A 13,596-nucleotide genomic window follows, 5' to 3' on the forward strand; every position below is an offset into this window, starting at 1 on the left:
GAGCCCTGGCCTGCGAGGCATCTCAGTGATTCACGGAAGGTTCTTTCCAGCTTCTTTCTATTCAAATGATCTCTCCTCATGGAAATCATGCCAGCATAGGCGTCCTACCTCCTACATAGGGCAGACCTACATGTGCCCTAGAACAGTGGGCATCTCGGCCTTGATTTCCTCATCTGGCAAAGGAGGGGATGGGAGGGGATGACCTCCTGGGTCCCTTCTCACCCTACATGTATGTCTAAAAGGCCTCCCAGTGCCTTTCCTAAGAGCAAACACTAAAATTAAAAATAAGAAGTCTGGAAAGAGTTTTGGTGTATTTGCAGTAAATTCAGAAGGAGAATTTATTGCTATAACCACCGTAAGATCCTCTGATGTCCTCTCTTGGTCCATAGACTGGTCAGTCCTTTGAGGTCCAAGTGAGACTGAAAGAGCCCATCCAAGGCAAATCTATTTTGAGGGCCCTTTTCTTCTTCCTGAGATCAAAGCATCGCCCAGAGGGCATCCTGTCTATGCAGAGCAGCCAGAAGGGATAAGAAGGCTCTCTCTTGAATGAGGGTTGAAGGAAGGATGGAAGAAGGCTTGTTGAGTCCTGAGGACGGGATGTTCTGGGAACAGCAGGTTATTCCAGGAGTAGCAGCTCCCCAAAAGGCAAGCAGAAGAGCTTTCTCTGTGGAGGTCAGCCACCACTTCTTTAAACCTTTAGATATTCAAGCTGTTGTGAGGACTGGCAATAGGAGCGTCCATTCATTTTGCAGTTGGGTTTTTATCCACTGGGTACTGGACTAATTCAATTCATGCAGAAGACAAGACAATCAGGAGATAGGATTTTCTGTTTGCAGCTTCAAGACTGAACAGTATCACAGATGACCAGGAGTCACGTGCCAGCAGGAACTGCTGAAGCTTTCTCATTTTCAAAGAGTATTAACCAAGGGCTCCGGCATTCTCCACCAGCCACCAGGATATGTGCACACTGGTTTGGGGGGTGTCAGAGTGATTGGGACATCTACCTGTACGTGTCTGCCTTGAATCTGTGATCTCTCTGTCTCTGTGTCTCTGTCTCTGTCTCTGTGTCTCTCTCTCTGTGTCTCTGTCTCTCTCTCCCTCTCTATGTCTCTCTGTCTCTCTCTGTCTCTGTGTGTGTGTGTCTCTCTCTGTCTCTCTCTTTCCCTTCTTCCTTCCGTTTCTCACTCCCTCTTTCCCTCCATCTCTCTGTCTCTGTCTTTTTCTTGGTCTCTTTCTCTCTCCTTCCCTCTGTTTCTCACTCCCTCTTTCCCTCCATCTCTCTGTCTCTGTCTTTTTCTTGGTCTCTTTCTCTCTCCTTCCCTCTGTTTCTCCCTTCTTCTTTCCCTCCATCTCTGTCTCTCTGTCTCTGTCTCTTTCTCTCTCCTTCCCTCCTTCTCTCCATCTCACTTTCCCTCAATCTCTCTGTCTCTGTCTCTTTCTCTGTCTCTTTCTCTCTCCTTCCCTCCCTCTCTCCCTCCCTCTTTCCCTCAATCTCTGTCTCTTTCTCTCTCCTTCCCTGCCTCTCTCCCTCCCTCTTTCCCTCAATCTCTCTGTCTCTGTCTCTTTCTCTCTCCTTCCCTGCCTCTCTCCCTCCCTCTTTCCCTCCATCTCTCTGTCTCTCTGTTTCTCTGTCTCTGATTTCCTATAGCTGACCCATTACCACAGCTTAATCAGGAAGCTAGGAAATGTCTTAAGGGGAATCCAATCTGAGCTCTTCCTGACTCCATGTCTATCGAGGTCCCACCCTGCTGTGCCTGTGGACCAAGAGTGAGGTGTGAAGTTCGAGGAGCTCCTGTGACTTTGTCCGGAGGGATGGACTTGTGAAGGCTCTGTGGGGCATTTGTACAGACATTTCAGCATCAACAGAGAAGACTTGGGCAATGAGGAGCCTGGAGCAGGTGAGCAGGCTCAGGACTTTGGAAGTCGGAGGTGCTCATTCTGCAGTTGAGTCTCCCACACAGCAATGAGGCAAAGGAGGGATTCTAAACCTGGTCCCTTGACGACAGTCACAGCTGTCCTGCCCCCAGAGCCTGATCTGGGTGTCTTTGCCCCAGGCTCCACTCTCTTTGACCAAAAGGCGGCATTGCCATGGGTCACCAGCACATAAAGGACTGGCCGTGGCTTTACCAAGGCTGGCATTACCCACCTTGCATCCCTTGCTCTGGAGTGAGGAGCTGGAGCCTCAGTTTACCCACTGAGAAGGTAAAGACTGAATCACTAGCCTGGCAATGCGTGGGGCCCACGCATTTTTGTGGTCTGCCCTCCGCCAGGAGAGCAGAGCCTGGGGTTCGACAGAGACCATCTCCTCTCTTCAGCCGTGCCTGAGAGCATGCCTTCTCCAGGCTGCCCATGATGGCCTTCCCTGCTTCAGCAGCTTTCAAGTTCAATAAGAACCCCAAGCCTCCTCCTGGAAATCCTGCAGGGTTTGTTCCAATAAACACATCTCCTGCTTGTCATGAAGGAGCCCAAGACAAAGGAGGAAGAGGGTGATGTGAAAGAGGGTCCTCCCAGAAGCCTTGTGCCCAGAGACCCTGAGCCCTCAGAACCCCCCGAGCCCCCAAATTCCCCCGGAGCCCCCAGATTCCCCCAGAGCCCCCAGATTCCCCCGGAGCCCCCAAATTCCCCCGGAGCCCCCATATTCCCCCGGAGCCCCCAGATTCCCCCGGAGCCCCCAGATTCCCCCGGAGCCCCCAGATTCCCCCGGAGCCCCCAAATTCCCCCGGAGCCCCCAGATTCCCCCGGAGCCCCCACAGCCCCCACAGCCCCCACAGCCGCCCAGGGCTGAGCAGCGCCAGAGGCCCTTTGCTGGGTCTCCTGGAAGCCGGCTGTTGGAATTCCTGGCGGAGCGGGCCGCTTCCGGGCCGAAGGGGTCGCCACTACAACAAGGTTAACCGTCCCGGAGCTCCCTAAAGGCCCGGAATTAGATGAGGAGTGCAAGTTTCTGTTGCAGAAAAGACAACTGGTGCGAGACAACAGAACGCAGATGCCGATCGCGTGCCAGCGGCTGCGGGGAAACAAAACACTTCATGACATTTACTTTGCCTTAGCAGAGCCGCCAGCGATGCCAGACAAATACAAACGGGCCAAATTGCCAGACGGCCGGCTTGGAGGCTCAGCATGTGAGGCCCGGAGGGAGCTGGAGGAGGCGGCGCGCCTGTCTGGCCCACGTGGCCACCCCTGACCGGCTCGTCCCCTGCGCGAGCTGCGTGCTGGCGTCTGAGCACCTGTGCGTGCGCGTGAGCGCTCCTCACCCCAAGTTCACTTCCGGTGAGGTCTCCGCCCCAGCCCTGCCCCCACACAGCGCCGAGGAAGCTGGAGCCGCGGGTGCGGCTCCTCTCAATCCCCGGGTCAGACACAGAACCGGACACGGAACAGGGCTGCAGAGAGGGGGCTGGGCTGCCAAGACCATCTTGAACGGCCCTGGGCGTGTTGGACCCGAAGGCGGGCCACAGGTTGGGAAGAGCTTGGAATACCAATGACAGGAGCTCGGACCCGAGCCCAGGGCCGGTTGGGAGCCTCCGCAGCTTGTGAGCCTGTCGCCCCTTAGGAAGGTCTCTCTGACAGCGGTTGGAGAGTGGATGGGAGGCGGGGAAGCCCGCCCAAGAGCCAGGCGAGGAATGGCCAGAGGAGGATGGAGGAGGCAGAGGAGAGGCGCGCCAGGCAGGGGTGTGCAGGGCTAAGGTGGTCCATGAGACCATCCTCAGGAGGCCAGACCTTCCCCTTCAAAGTGCCCTCTCGTGAAGGATTCCAAGACAGTCTTTTAAAAATGGCGAAGCCCAGAGCTCTTCATGGCCTTCTTATCAGAGCATGGCCCCTCTCCTTCTGGCAACGAAAGGCAGTCTCTGGATAGAGCTCTGCCTCAATTGTGATGCTGGAGTACCACGTCTGGAGTCAGGAAGACCTGAGTTCAAATCCTGCCTCAAACACTTACTAGCTAGGTGACCCTGGTCAAGTCACTTCACCCTATTACCTCTGTTTTCTCATCTATAAAATGATCCGGAGAAGGAAATGGCAAACCACTCCAGCGGCTTGGCCAATAAAACTCCATTGTGGTCATGACCAACAGTAATGGCACTTGAAGGCTCTACATTTTATCCAGAAGAACCAACGGTGGGATGGAGGGAGGGTGTCCAAGGTCTGAGAAGGCCAATGACTGGAGCAAGAAGCAGGGGATTGAAGACCTGAGAGGGTCCCACAGATCCCCTCTTCTCCCCGAAGTGGGAACTGGAAAATGGAGCCTCAGGGTGAAGCCCAGGTCACCCGGCTGGAAGCGAAGGCTTCTTTCAGACAAGCTCGAGCTCCCATGAGCTCCGGAAGTTCATCCCGCCGTCGGCGCCTGCGTTCCCCCTTTAAAGGGTACATTCTGGAAAAGCTGGAGAGACGCTATTATGATAATCTACTCTGGCAAGCGTTGGAGTTTTCAGAACGATCTTTTCCCACATCTGTGACTCTTGGAAGATGGAGTGCTAATAGGAGGACTTGTGAGGAAATCTGTGTGGGGGTAGAATTCATCTTTGCAGCATCCATATTGCATGAGGCTCTTTGGAACCTCCACATTCTTCTCTGGAGAGCTGGCGAAGTTCACCAGAGAGAGCCATCGTCATGGCAGACATCACGGCACCGTCCCCATGTGTCTCCGGAACCCCGAGCCCATGAGAAGCGGGGCAGATAAGCCCAGAGACCTTACATTACCGTTGGACACCCAGAGCCCTTGGTTCCTGGAGGCTGCGATAAGATTCCACATTGACAGCTTTGAGCCCATTTCTCTGCTTTGGCACTCTGCTGACCTTCTCTGGATGGGCTGAACTGACTTCGTGGAGGCTATAGTGGGAGATTTTAGTATTGGCGGGAAAGAGCAATTTCTCTTGGGGAAAAATATGCTTGTTTTTCTTTCTTCCTTGCCAGGGGTGATGAAGCCAAAGTCTCCAGCAGACAATGAACCCCTTGATGCATCAAGAATAATGTTCAAGCCCTTCCTGGTTGTGTGACCCTGGGCAAGTCACTTCACCCCCATTGCCTCGCCCTGACCACTCTCCTGCCTTAGAACCAATACACAGTATTGACTCCAAGATGGAAGGTGAGGGTTTAAAAAAAAAAAAGATAAAGCTTGGTTCAGTGGAGGTCAGGATTAGGGTTACAGCAGTCTTAGAAGGTTACTCAAGCATTAAGCTCTGAAACATTGAAAACTGGGTGTCTCAGATTTCCAAAAGGACGCAAAGCGGAGGCCAATAGAGGCCCAAAGTCCTCTTTCTCCATGCATACATTTTGCTAAAAACTCAGTGGAAAAAGGGTGACTCGGAAGCATCTCCCAGGGCAGTGGCAGTGGGCGCCTCATTTGTTCTGATCACACACTCCTTGCAAGAAAAACGAAGTGTTGAGCTCGCAGTCCCAGCACACGCATATTTGCTTATTTATACAGGGTATGTGTGTGCACTACAACAGTCTTTTAGCCCTTAAAAATTGCATTAGAGAATCTTGACTTTAAAGGATGAGATGATGGAATAGAGTGGATGGAAGGTCACCTTAGAGAGGATGTCGCCTGATGGAGGGAAAACCTTGAATGGCCTCCTGGAAGAGGTGGCTCTAGAGCAGAGTCTTAAAGCAAAGCAGAATTGGGGAAGGGCAGCTAGAGGCAGAGAAGAGCAAGCATGGGGAACAGCTAGTGCAAAGACCTGGAGAAGGACCATGGAATGTCCTGCGTTAGGAATGGTAAGCAGGGCAGCAGGCCATGATCACCCCCTGCCTAGAGCAAGGAGACTCTCATTGGGGTGGGAGGAAGAGGAGCTTGTGAAGAGCTATGAACAACTGCCGAGCTTGACAGGCAATCCTGGAAGTGATTCGCAGTTACTGACGTGCATTGATTGAGTAGAGTTTTGTTTTACACAAACCATGGTGGAAACCATGTAGAATATGGATTGAAGAGTTAGTCCATCAATAAACCTTTATTCAGTCCCTACTGTGCGCTAGGAACAGCACTCATTGCTCCAGGTGGAAAAAGAGACAAAAGACAGTCCAGGCCCTCAAAGAATTTATGATCCAGTGGGAAAGGCAAGAAGCCAACAAATCTGTACCAACATGCAGAAACATAGGAACAAATAACCGAGAGAAGGCCCGAGCATGAGGAAAGACTTCCTGGAGAAGGTGGGAGAGGGCAGTGGGGAGAAAGAGAAACCGGCCAGGAGGGCATTACAATAGGTCAGTAGAAAGGTGATGCGTGATGATTGGAGGATGCATGTGAGATTCGAGAAAGAAGGAAGATCCAAGAGATGTGGCAGAAGGAGGATAGACCCTTGTTGGATAAAAGGAGAGAGCTGAGTCTGGAGATGATGATGGCATCCAGTTTGGGAACCTCAGTGCATGGAAGGATGGTAAGAGCTAACAGAAAAGAGGAATCTGGAAGAGGGCTGAGTTTACGGAAATGAGGAGGTAAAGACGGCAGCTTTGGGAACATAAGCCAGGCAGGCCTTTCTCTCCTGTCTGACTTTCCTTTTCAAAATGCCATGGTCCCCCTCTCCCATTCTCTTAACTGAGATCCTCCCCTCACGGTTAACAGAAAAAGTAAAATCTGTCCTTGGGGCTCTCTTCTTCCTCTCCCATCATCCAAACCATTTCTGCCTGTCCTCGTGGAAGGATTCATCAGCAGATAGCTGCCTTCTTCCATTTAGCCTGAAAGCCATCTGCGCCTTTTCCACCCCTCGAGGAGCGGCTGCTCTTACTAGAAGTCATCATTACTCTGGAGGACACCAAGCCCAGGTCTGGAGTTGTGCCAGCTCATCTCTTGTTTTGTAAAGAAAGAATCTGGGCCACAAGGCTCTGCCTGGTTGACCGAGGGCGGGGGTGATGCACAAGTCCCAGAGCCAGAATCGCCCCTAAGTCCTCCCATGATGAATCCAGTGGCTTCTTAGAAAACCCAGAAGGTAGCTGAAGAGACAGAGATGGGTTGCATAGTGAGCCAAAATGTTTACCAGCCTAATGGGCAGGAGAAGAGCTCTGCTCTGCCAGCTCCAAGATTTCCCTGCAAACCATAAAGAGCAGAGAGAAGCCCCCTTAACGCAGGGGCGATCGTTCTCCACTAGGTTTTCAATTTGGAATTGCTCTTTCAATGTTATTTCTGAGATGAAGTTGTCCGGGGGGCCCGCTTGAAAACGGTGCCTTTTATTGAAGAAAAATCCAGGCCCGTTTGTGAAAATCCATAGAACAAAATCAATGTGCGATGAATTCAAGGCAAACAATCTTGCTTAAAGCTCCGCTAAATGGGGCAAAAACAGTAATTATGCTCATTTAGCTTTGAACGGTATCCTTTTTCTGCTGAAATAGTTCATTCTTTGCTCACTAGACATTTTCAGAAAGAATGGAGGAGCTTTAGATCCAGGAGGACCAGGAAGGGCCCAGGAAACAAGGATCTCCTTTGAGTTACCTGGATCAACCGCTTTTGTTTCCCTTGCCATAGGGTGGAGGATGGAAGAGTGGAGCATCCGTCCATCTCTCCTTTAGAAGGACATGCATAAATGGTGGTTGGCCTAGGAGAGACCTTGCAGATGAACCCACTAAAATTGTTTTCTTTCTTCCCTCTCTCTCTCCAATTCTAAGCAAGTACTTAAGCCCCAGAGTCTATTTATGAGCCTTCTAGAAGGCTCTTCAGAGGCCATCTACTCCAATCCCTTCAACTCACAGGTAAGGAAACTGAGGAACAGGAAGGTGAAGTGACCTCCCCAAGGTCACCTAGAGCATGAGTCAAAGTATGGTTGGAACCCAAGGGCCAGTACTCTCTCCCCTGTCCCAGGCAGCTTGCCTTACGGTTGTTCGATGGTCTACTAGCCTTCCACAGGAGCTTCTGTGGCCTGGACCTCCTCTGGAGCTGTCCACTATTCTTGGGAGGGCCTCCATCCATCCAGAGCAGGAGCATGGCCGTAGCCTTGACCAGGTGCCCAGGGCTCTCAGGGGGCACCCCTCAAGGGGAGAGCTCAGATGCAGGAGCATCCATGACATGTGGCTGGAGCCCAGTGAGATTTCTGTGCCCTGACACTCGTGAAGGAGAAGGTCTGAGAAGGGATGCTGACAAGCTCCCCAGTTAAGTCCAATAAGGGTCGCTCCTGTGCTAGACCATCAGTGTTTGCATCTCCTCCTCCCAGACTGATCGGAGGCCACCTCGGACACCTCCCTGTTTCCTCATCCCAGCTTAGCCCCCTGCAGATTAGGAAGAGATGCAGGAATATTTGTCAATACATTCATTGAGTCACCATCAGGCCTGGGTGGTGGCTGCAGCTCCCTTCCCAGAGGGCTGGGCTGGCAAGGTGGGGGCAGCTCTTCAGGCAGTTCAGAGAAGCAGGGCTGAGCTGTGTTTCCTCTGAGGGTTTGACTAACTAGGACAATCAGGCTGCCACTCGTCAGGACACTAAGAGCACTTTATTATGACATGGCTGACAGGAAGAGCTGAGGAAGATGTGAGCCGGCACTCGTCCTCTCCAGCTCCAAGGTCAGTCCCACCCTCAAGCCCCCGAAACGTGTCCTTCCCCGGCTCCATCGTCTGCCCCCTTCAGGTCCTCCCCCACAATGTGTCCTTCCCCAGCTCAATCATCTGCCCTCTAAGGTGCTCCCCCACAACGTACCCTTCCCTGGCTCCACCGTCTGCCCCCCCTCCAGGTGCTCCCCCACAATGTGTCCTTCCCCACCTCCATTGTCTGCCCCCCTCCAGATGCTCCTGTTCTCCGCGTCTCCATCCTCACAGCCCCGGGTGCCGAGATCCAGCTTGGCCCAGTGGCTCTCTCCAGTTCCCTGAAGTTGGCCAGACGCGTCTGCTCCAGGAGAGCTGCTGTGGATACCAAAACAAACAGGAAATGTTCCTGACTCTCTACAAAGGCTGGGACATGAGAACCCGGCCCACAAGGGAGGAGGCTTTCAAGAGACTGAAAGAAGTTGAGGAAATGTCATGAGGGAAAGAGAGAGCGGACAACGGGGGGACGAGAAGGGGTCGATGAGCCGTCATGCTTTTACTAGAGTCAGACTCGGCCGGGCCTAGAGATGCTCCCGAGGAGCCTAATGTTCTGTGGGAGCCCGTCATGATCCCATTCAGTAAACCCAAGGCAGAAAGGACCTACGAGGGGATTGGAGCTGGGCATCTTGAAGGGGAGGAAAGGTCGCATGCAGGAGGGGCACTTAGAGGCTCTGGGAAGGAAACTTGGCAAGTCACGAGTCAGAGACTTGAGGAGAGAGTCTTCCTGATGTGGTCAGCCACTTGAGCAAAGGCCCAGAGATGGGAGATCCATCTGGCACATGTAGAAGGGAATGGTAGGGAAAAATGTGGAAGCACATGGGAGACATTCTGCAGGGCTCAACATGGCAGCCATCACCTTCATGCCATGCCCCACTGGATTTTCTAAGCTCCAGAAGACTTGGGAATCTCCTAGACCAGCCCTTTGAATTTACAAAGAAGATAACCAAGGCCCAAAGGGGGCGAGGCTGTTGTCAAACACATCGGGAGCCCCAGTGGGTTCAGGGACTCCCTCAGACCCTCTTGTCCCTGGAGCTTTGAGCTTCCCCGTTCTTCTTGCTGCCGTTGCTGCTTTGGCTTTCTCCTGCAGTGGCTGGAGGCCTCGGTGTGCCAGGCACCGGAGCGGAGGCCAGTGGTCCTTTTGAGTGTCAGTGGGCAGGGCAGACACTTTGTTGTTTCCCTTTCGGGCTTTTTAAGCTCCCTACTGGCGGCTGGAAGTGCTTTGGAGTCGTTAAACAGTACATTTAGGCCACAAGTTAGTATATAACCCTTGTAAATAATGCACACACTTCAGCTATCTCTTAGCTGCGCCTGACTTTTCGTACAGAACCCAATTTATTAACGCTTTTTTTATTGGCAGTGGAAGTAAATCAATACCCGACATTCTCTGGAAAGCAGTCAGCTCCTCCTAGTGGCTGTTGGCTGAGCCTCGGTAAACAGAAATCAGGAAGAGGCTTCCATGTTGAAGCTCGTCCTTCCTGTTCACAAGGTCCTTAGAATGGACGAACAGTGAGCAGATCCTTGGAAGCCTGGCCTGAAGGGCTTTTCAAAAATGGTGAACGCGTGGCCAAAAGCGCCCAGAAGCAGCTTGTCGGGTAGCTGGTTGGTTCAGTCGGCTGGGCTGGGAGGCCGGCACCCCGCGATTTCAGCATGCTGCCAGGCCCCCAAGAGCGGACTCCAGACGCCCTCCAGAGCTTGTGGCCTTTTGCCTGCATTGGAGGCCTTTCCACCAAAGTTCAGAGGGGGGAACAACCACAGAGCAGGGCCACCGAACAAAAGCCTCCACGTTCTCCACTCAGAAGCCATCATAATAAGCCAAAGGTTACAGCAACATGGCGCCTCTTTCCTGAATGGGGCAGTGATGAGCTTGCAGGCCACGAAGGACAAACCACATGGGACCTGTGGGGATGCAGCGCTCTCTCCCTGGAGGAGGCATGCACCAGGCAAGGGGAGAGCTGGGTCTGCATGTGCGCCAATGGGCGAGGGGGGGCATCTGCTGTGCTCGGGGCATGCCAAGATCTGCAGGTGTCTGGATGCTAGTTGGGCACTTAGCATGATGAGGCCTGATCGAGACAAATTATCTTTGGAAAGTACAAATGCTCTCCAACCTCCTCCATCGGAGGTCCCTTCCAGCTCCGACATCCTCTGGAGCCGATGGCCCTTTCGCTCCCCCGCCCCTGGGCCTCTTGGCTCTGGTTCTTGGAGGGACTGAATGGATGAGAAGGAAAGAGAAACAAGACACGAAAACTGCCTTGGCTGAACCCACAGGCCACGGAAGTCCAGCCCAGCAGAGATGCCATCTTTGCTTGCCACAGGGGCTACCGACTCTGAAACTCCAGCGAGGAGTACCACCATGTTCATTCTCCTCCCTCGCAGACTGGGAAAAGAACTCAGCCTGCGTATGGGGAGATGGGCTTTCACTACGGAGATGGACCTCACTCAAAAGAGGCTTCTCCCAAAGGTGAGAGAGAACCAAAGCCGGACTGCCTCGTCTGGGCAGCACTCTGCAGCTTGTCAGCCCAGAGAAAGGCCTCGTGGAGACCCCATTTGGCCATCTCCAGCTACCCGGGGGTTCTAGGAGCCTGGCCATTCCCTTCCACTCTCCACCACAGCCACAATATTCTAAGAAAATGCTAAGACGAGGTGCGAGCAGAGAAATGGGAGTCGGCCCAAAGAATCTGGACTTTTGGCTCACCGGTGTGCCTGCTGTCTAAGATTCAGACCAGGTCTGTGAGGGTGACTTTCTACTCCCTCTTTAAACCTTCATACCTCAATGAGGTCAGTGCTGTGAAATCGTATCTCTCTTCCCACGATCCTTCTTTCTGCTGCCCACGGCTCCATAGTGGAGAAAACACAAGGAACCAGACAAGTACACACTTCGATGGAAATCCTTTTCAGGGCAGAGTAATTCGGGAGGGCCCCTCTTACCCCAGAAGCTGAAATCTAAATTGTCATTCCTTATCCTTTAGAACAGAAAAAAGGAATTCAACAGCCCACCAAGCTGTCCGGCAGCCAGCTAGCCCTTCTTCTCCACTGGCCTGACCACTGCCCTCTTTGAGATTTCTAGGACATCCCGCTTCTTGAATGCTGTCCTGACCTGCAGACTCCTTGTCCCCTCATTCAGCCTTTAAAGTCTTGTCAAGAGGATCTTGCCAGGGTACAAGGCTGATTATGTTCCCTTTTCAAAATAAGTCACTGGCTTCCTGTGGCCTTTAGGAGAAAATCCAATTTCCTTAGATTTCATTTTAAGTCCTGGAAACTCTTGCTCCTACCCAGCATTCACTTTTTATTCCAGCTACCAATTACTTTACCTGTTCTGGGTAGTAGATACATCGGATCCAGAGTGCTCTCTAAATTAAAACATTTCCCACCTCCCAACATTTGTCCAGCCATACTCTCATGTAAGAGGCTCCTCCTTCCTTATCTCCACCTTCAAGAATTGGGTCAGGTGCCACTTCCTTTCTTGTAGAGCACCTCTGTAATCTCTTCTCACTCTTGATATCTGAGGATGTTGCATTATTCCTCAAGTTTTCTCACTATCCTTTTTCTAGACTCTTGTCTTGCTCCACCTCAGTCTACCCTATATCAGATTGATTTGGGTAGATTTCCTACCCTAATCCTGTACCTATTGGATTTTGAGCAGCTAAACTGAGGAGATTGGGTCAGTTTTCATCTTTTTATCCCCTACACAGCAACCAACCGTATAATGCCAAATTATGGAATGGAGGTGGGCATGGGCTCTTAAAGATACTGTGTACAGAACCCAAGGGCTTATATGTTCCTCCATGATGGGAAGGTGTTTGCTACCATCCCAGAAAGAGATGGATGGTCTCTGCTTTCCGAGGACCAGCCTTGCTATATATGAGAGGTCCATCCTGAGACTCTGATCTGGTGACAAATTCTTCAGGCATAAAGCCAAGAAAAATGCCCAGCAGTACTAAATGCTGTGCAGACTACTCTGGTTTTTGCAATGTCTTAGAGTGCATAGGGGAAAGGGTGGCTTTAATCTTGTCAAAGCCTTTAGGTTCTGCAAGATGCACAAATAGGATAAAACACTAGGGGGTGGGCCCTGTGTTCTATTTTAGCACTGAAATCAAAAGGAGAGATACAGACAGACATACAGACAGAGAGAGAGGGAGAGATAGAGGGAGGGAGAGACAGACAGACAGAGACACAGAGACAGAGAGATTGAGTTACAGGCTGATAGAGTCATGGTAAGGGAGAAGGCAGAAGTCATTGTTGGACAGTTTCCAGTTGAAGAAGATGGTATGAGCCACCTTCTTAGTGATCACCTGTTACCTAGACATGGGACCTGAGGTGAGCAACCCCATGGGAGACCTCTTGCCTGCTTCACTGGGATCAACCAGTCCAGAAGGAAATTTCCTTCTGAAGCAGCTCATTCTACTCTGAAAGAATGGTCACTGTAGGAAGCCTTTCTTTCCATCCTTCCTCTGTCCCTCCCTCCCTTCACCTCTTTCCTTCTATCTCTCCCTCTTTCCACTTATCCCACTATCTATCCAGCCACTCAAGTGTTTATCTATCCATTCATTCCTTCATTCTTTTTGGACTGAACATGTGATTCTTTGACATAAAGAATTGAGGAATGGGGATGGGGGAGCAACCCCTCTAGCAATGCAAATCAACCTTTACTGTTCCATTTATAGTCCTAGAGAGTTTCCTGGGAGCCCTAAGATGGACATAAAGCATCTTGCCTAGTGTCATATGGCCAGTATGTGTCATAGATGAAGCTGAACACCAGGCTTCCTGGGTCTAAGGTCAGCTCTCCACCTACTCTGCCCACGTACCTTTCTTCTCTTTGAATAGAGCCTAAATCTGACTCTCAGAAACTTCCTTGGACTGCTCCTAGCATTGCCCTTTGTGACCAATCGGACCAGGGGAGATCCTTCTTCCATATGTTAGTTCTTCAAGTAATAATCATTGCAGCTCCTATTTCCAAATGGCCACCATGGTCACAGCCATCACTGACCTTCTCTCCCCATCCTTATCTTCTCAAGATGAGCCATCCCCAGCTCCTTGAGTTTTTCCTCCTATCTTTTGAACTTGAAGCCCTGCGCCAAACTGGTTGCTCTCCCTTGGGCAGTCTT

The sequence above is a fragment of the Monodelphis domestica genome, chromosome 5, assembly GCF_027887165.1.
Source record: "Monodelphis domestica isolate mMonDom1 chromosome 5, mMonDom1.pri, whole genome shotgun sequence".
Taxonomy (NCBI): domain Eukaryota; kingdom Metazoa; phylum Chordata; class Mammalia; order Didelphimorphia; family Didelphidae; genus Monodelphis; species Monodelphis domestica.